The following is a 6988-nucleotide window of genomic DNA, read 5'->3' as shown; positions in this document are numbered from 1 at the left end:
AGTCAATTTTATTTTAGTCATCTTGGCGTCTTTCCCAGCCAGTGGACCTTGGATGAGATTCCCTAGCTCATCCTTGATACTTGTTCCTAATTTTAAATGTAGAAATAAAGGATTGAGAGTTCTCTTTACTTCCAGAAGACACCTAGGCTTCCTGATAAAATTGCCCCCGAAAACCCAGTGATAAATGCTACCTATAACAAGGGAAGGCAGCTTTTGCTAGGTCACTCAAAATATTCTAAAGGTGTTGTTACACTTGTATGGCATTAAATATACACCTAGCATACAATTATATAAATGAAGCCATTCATTTTGCTTTTCTAGATAAAGATTAGTTTTTATCCACAAAAAAATATACTTCACTTCATAATTGAAAGAGTTGTCTTTTGTAGTCAGTAGGCTTTAATCATGGATACATATATTGAGTTTGAAGTGCCTGAGAAACACTCGGGAAGTTTTCTAGTAGGTAGGCAGCTGGATACAAGAGTATGCCCTGGGAAGCAATCATCTATGTAGAAATGATATCTGAAGTTATGGCAGTGGTTAGGATCTGTTAGGAAGAGTTAGGAGAGAAGAACATGAAAAATCTCTCTGGAGGAATAGGTCCTGAGCAATATCAGCTTTTAAGATGTAGCTATGGAAAGGAAAAACCATGGAGAGAACCAAGAGAGAATGGTGTTCTTGAAGCCAAGGGGAAAATGAGTTTCAAGGAAGAAATGCTCAACAACATCAAATGCAGCAGAGAGGTCCATTAGAATGAGTACTGAAAAGTGTGCATTGAATTGAGCAATTAGGAATTTATAAGTGACCTTATGAAATGATGTTTTAGTGGTGGGGTAGGTTCAAAAACCATATTGCAGTAACTCGAGAGAAGTAAGGAAATGGAGAGAGCAGAGAGTACTTTTTCAAGAAGTTTGTGAGAAGTACAGATGTAAGGTCACAGCTGGACGGAGGTGTGGGGCTGCAAAAAGTAGGGAGTTCTCTTTTTGCCTTGAGATAGGTACGTTTGTAGGCTGAGATAAAGGAGCCCATAGAAAGGGAGACATTGCAGCTACAGGAGCAGGAACTAATGGAATAATGGAACAGGGGGTTGGACAAGGCAGGGACAGGAGTGAGAATCTAAGAGGAAAGGAGTTAAGGCTGGGGGAGGAGGTAGATAAATGAGTGGATGCAGTAACTGGTGCCATGGAGCAAGTATGAGTGGGAATGTTATCCTTTAGAATAGGAGAGTTGCTTCAAGAATCTGCTGGCTTGACTTTACTCAAGATTTTTTCTTTTTGTTTCTCACAGCATTGACACAGATCATTTACATGAAGAAACATTTAAAAAGATGGAAGCTTTAAAAATGAGCAAGCCTGGAATTACCTGGTAATTTCCCAGGAGAGCCTCTGAAAAGACTTCATATAGACTCTCTCCATTTGGTACCACCTTTAACAGATGTGCAGTATTGTTTTTCCAAATCTGTTAACCTTTGCTGAGGAATCTCCTATGAAACAAGTATCAGTGATTGCCATTTCTTACATAAAACCGTCCACTAAATAGGATGTAAAAGACAGAAGCACCTTAGTTGAAATGTTTTCAGCAATAATACCTTATATTTATATATTGTATTACCATGTTAACTGTACTGTCACAAGAACCTCTAAGGTGGGAAGGTTAGGTTTAGAAAAGTTGTGACTAACTCCAGGTTACACAGATCATTAGTGAGAGAGCTGAGGCTGGAATTCAGCCAGGTCTTCCAACTCTCAGACCATGCAAAAAAACAGTAGGAAAAAAACATGAATGAGTCTACTTAAACAAGATCCTTGAATCGATTAAAAGACAAAGGAGTATACAAACATACATTATATCTTATGGTGCTGATTTTAAGTAAACTTATATTTCATGAAAGAGAGAGAAATGAGCTAGATTAATTGGGAAAGTCTCATGGAGGAGGTAAGATTTGATGTTGGTCTTGAAGAGTGAGAAGGATTGAGATAAACAAAAGTATAATAGACCTTGGTTTTAAGACTGCAGGGTGACACATGCCTGTAATCTCAGCAGCTCAGGAGGCTGAGGCAGAAAGATTGCCAGCCTCAGCAACTTAGTGAGTTTAAGGCCAACCTCAGCAACTTAGTAAGACCCTGTCTCAAAAAATAGAAAAGACTGGGGATGTGGCTCAGTGGTTTGGCATCCTTGGGTTTAATCCCTGGTACCAAAAAAATTAAGAATTTAAAAAAAGACTGCAAGGTTACAGGGCTATTTTTGTAAGTATTTCATTAAAAGAGAGAAGAGAGAAATATTTGCTTTAGAATTTCGTGAGCTACCATAGTATCCATACTACTACTAGGCTCCTGAGAGTGCTCTCCAGTTCCCAGTCTTAATTCTTTTTCTGAACCTTTTTAAAAAATATATATTTATTTTTTTACTTGTAGTTGGACACAGTACCTTTATTTTATTTGTTTTTATGTGGTTCTGAGGATCAAACCCAGGGCCTTGAATTGCTAGGCGAGTGCTCTGCTGCTGAACCACAACCCCAGCCCCAGCCCCCTTTTTCTGAACTTTTAGTATCTCATAAATGTGTTTGTATTTGTTCATGGGTTACCAAGACTAACACACCCTTCATTCCTGACATCTCACTTAGCCCAACAATGATCATTCATAGCACCCTATTCCTATCTCTGCCTAGTTTCCACAAAATGTCAGATGAGACAAATGCAGAAATAGAGTGCCAGGCAAGGAAAATAGCAAAAACTCATTGAAATAGATGTGAATGGAGTATGGGATCAACAGAAATAGGCTGGCCTTATTAAAGTGTAGAGTTGTTCCTGGAAGCTATTCAACTACCTGTGTGACCCTGAACAATTCACTTAGATTCCTAGAACCTCCATTTTCTTATCTATAAAATGGGATAAATTGATTTTAGCCTTGAAGGGCTGCTTCCCAATGTTTCCTTCTCCACAGTAGGCATCAATTAGTTGTACTTGTTTGTATGTGTCTATAGTATCATTCAGCTGTGTAGTCTTTGAACTCCTAGATTTTCTTGCTGTAGTAATCCGAGTTAACTTTCCATTTGAACTAAATATGTGCTAGAGGCAGTGAATCTAGTGGTAGAAGAAACAAAGTGAGACAATACTTCAAGTGAGAGATTGTGGAAAATCCAGCTGTTCCATGACCTCATCCATAATTGTATATTTTTTACCACCTCCTGGGAGATGGTAACTCTCAGTAAGGAGACCAGGCTCCCATAAGAATAATAATCAAAATAGTTTGTTCCCAGATTAATCAAGTTCCCTCATTTAACATATATTTATTGAATATTTATTATATGCCAGGTTTTGTGCTAATGTTGGGTTTACAGAGATGATTATGCCTTTTCCTGAGCACTTCCTCTCTTTTGTATTCTCTGATTACCCTAGTTCCTCTGTCAGTCTGGTAAAAATATGATAAAACTCAGTCACATTAAGAACTTAAAGATATAAAGTTAAAAGAAAAATTGCAAAACTGTGTTTGTGTGTATGTGTGTGTGTGTGTAAAAATCATGTATATGTATTTGTATGTGTCTGTACAGAAAAATGTATGGAATAATATATATGATCAATCACAAATACTGATAAGCTCTGGCAAGAAGAATTTGGCAAGCAGGACAATAAATAGAATAGGAAAGAAACTTTTTATCTATATCCTCCTGTTCTACTTGATGTTTTTACCATGTACATATATTACTTTTATAATTAATAGACTTGCTGTTAAAAATAAAAATCATACTGTTGAGTTATTTTTCTTCTTTTAAAACACTTTGTGATACTGGTACAAAGACAGATATACACAATGAAACAGAATAGAGTCTAGAAATATCTACCCTCATTGGACAATTGATGCAATGCAAAGAGGTAATATTTTCAACAAATCGTGCTGTAACAATTGGATAGGCATTTGCAAATGAATGGCTCTACATCCTTAATTCATACAAATATTGGCTCAAAGTATAGCCATCACGTGCTACCTGTCCCCTGCTTACCCTCCCTTCACTTTTTAAATATTTCAAACTTTCTCTTGCCCTTCTACCTCATTTTCTGTTTACTTAAGGAGCTGTAATTTTACTACCAGTTAGAATAAGGCCAGAAGCATCACAATCCCTGATCTCAAATTATACTACAGAGCTATAATAACAAAAAACAGCATGCTATTGGCATCAAAACAGAGATGAAAATGAATGAAATAGAAGACACAGAGACAAAGTCACATAGTTACAGTCATCTGATACTTGGCAAAGCTGCCAAAAATATGTTAGAGAAAAGACAGTCTTTTTAACAAATGGTTCTGGGTAAACTGAATATCAATATGTAGACAATGAAACCAGATGCTTATCTCTTGCTTTGCACAAAAGTCAAATCAAAGTGGATTAGAGATGCCAGAATTAGACCAGAGACTTTTTAACTGCTAGAAGAAAACACAGTGTCAATACTCTATCATGTTGCCAGAGGTACTGACTTCCTTAACAAGAACCCTATACCTCGAGAGGTACTGACTTCCTTAACAAGAGCCCTATACCTCAAGGAATAAAACCAAGAATCAATAAGTGACATGGTATCAAATTAAAAAGCTTCTGCACAGAAAAGGAAGCAAGAGCATGAAGAGAGAACCTGAAAAATGGGAGAATAGCTTTGTCACTTACTCCTATGACAGGGAATTAATGCCCAGAATATATAAAGAATTGAAAAATCTTAACACACACACACACACACACACACACACACACACACACAAAGCCACCAATCAATAAATGGACAAAATAACTGAATAGGTATTTCTCAAAAGAATAAATACAAATGGCTAGCAAATATATGAAAAAGTATTACACATTCGTAGCAATCAGTGAAATGCAAATAAAAACTACACTAAGATTTTATCTCACTCCTGTTAAAATGGCAATCCTTAATAATATAAATAATAATAAATGCTGGAGAGGATGTGGGGGAAATGTTACTCTCACGTATTGTTGGTGAATCTGCAAATTAGTGCAACTACTTTATAAAGCAGTGGGGAGATTCCTCAAAAAACTAGAAATGAAACTACCAAATGACCCTGCTATCCCACGCCTTGGTATTTATCAAAAAACAAAACCCCTAAAATTAGCTCACTTCAATGTTTATCGTAGCACAATTCACAATATCCAAGTTATGGAATCAACCCAGATGCCTATCAACAGATGAATGGAAAAAGAAAATGTGGTATAGATATACAATGAAGTTTTTTTCAGCCATAAAGAAGAATAAAATTATGGAATTTTTTGGTAAATGGATAGAACTGGAGAGCATCATGCTAAATGAAATAAGGCAGATTCATAAGCTCAAGGGTTGAATATTTTCTCTCATATGCAGAAGACAGAGCAAAACTGAGCCACAACCCCAGCCCCTCTATGGGTCATTCTTATGTGGAGTCCTGTGCATGATTCTCACCTGCACCCTTTACCTCTGCCCAGTGGTATTATGGAAGTTACCATGACTCCCAAATCTATGTTACCCCTTGTGTCCTTTTGAATTAACCACATTCTGTTTATCTCTCTGATGCAAAATTGCATTCAGAGATTGAGAATGCTGAATAGCTCCTCTTTCTAATTTTTTTCCATGGAAGCACATCGTCAGGTTGATCAACATCATTATTTCTTAGGAAAATGAAAATTAAAACCACCATGAGCCTCAACTACACACCCACTAGAATGGCTAACATTAAGGTTGACCATATTCATCATTTATAGTGATGAAACTCTAAAAAATTGATTATGAATGTAAAATTGTATATCCAATTTGGAAGAAAAATTTCAGTTGTTCACAATGTTACTTACATACCTTATATCCAAACTATTTTATTCTTAGGTATTTACTCAAGAGAAATGAAAGCATATGTCTACATGACTTGCACGTGAATGTACATACTATTTTTATTCACAACTCAAGTCCTCATGAGCAAGTAAATGGATAAACAGATTGTACCATATCCATACAATATAATACAGCAAATATAAAAAGAACAAACTGTTGATGCATGCAGCAATTTGAACGAATCTCAGAATAAATATTCTGAGTGAATGAAGCTAGGAGAAAAGGATACATACTGTATTATTTTGTTTATAGATTTCTAGAAGATTCAAAAAGTACTGTATTTGTGACAGAAAGCAAGTAAGAGCTAATTTGGGAATAGGAATGGGGAAATGAAGAGATACTCAAAGGGGCACAAAAAAACTTTTCTGGGTGATAGATATGTTCATTATCTTGTCTTTGATGATTTCAGTCAAAAAATTTCAAATTGTATTTTTCAAATGGATTCAGTTTGTTATATGTCAATTATACTTCAATCGAGCAATAAGCACAAATATTCATACACATATTCATAAACATGTCTGAAAGAGTCATTTAAGAACACAATTTTCGGGCTGGGGATGTGGCTCAAGCGGTAGCGCGCTCGCCTGGCATGTGTGTGGCCCGGGTTCGATCCTCAGCACCACATACCAACAAAGATGTTGTGTCCGCCGAGAACTAAAAAAATAAATAAATATTAAAAATTCTCTCTCTCTCTCTCTCTCTCTCTCTCTCTCTCTCTCTCTCTCCTCTCTCACTCTCTTAAAAAAAAAAAGAACACAATTTTCTAACTCCCTTATTCTACAGATGAAGAACCTGGGCTCCAAATAGGTCCAGGTAACACAGTTAATTCATGATAAGACTGAGATAGGATCTTAAATATCCTTATTCCTGTTCTTGTTCTTAGTACACCAGAGGAGGAATTCAGATCAACATAATAAATTTCATTTGGTGGATTTTCAGGCTTTTGTGTCATACCAGTGGAAAAGACACACTTAATGACAAGTGGTGACTTTCCCAGGATCTTTTCAATAGTGTGCTGGAACTGACTTGTACTGATTCATGAGTGCTGGTGGTTAATTTCCAAAGGAAGTTTTCAAGTTAGTGGTTGAAAAAATTCATTATTAAAATTTAGATCATATAAGACTACA

The sequence above is a fragment of the Urocitellus parryii genome, chromosome X (genome assembly GCF_045843805.1).
Source record: "Urocitellus parryii isolate mUroPar1 chromosome X, mUroPar1.hap1, whole genome shotgun sequence".
NCBI classification, from domain to species: domain Eukaryota; kingdom Metazoa; phylum Chordata; class Mammalia; order Rodentia; family Sciuridae; genus Urocitellus; species Urocitellus parryii.
Note: the sequence above shows the minus strand (reverse complement) of the source record.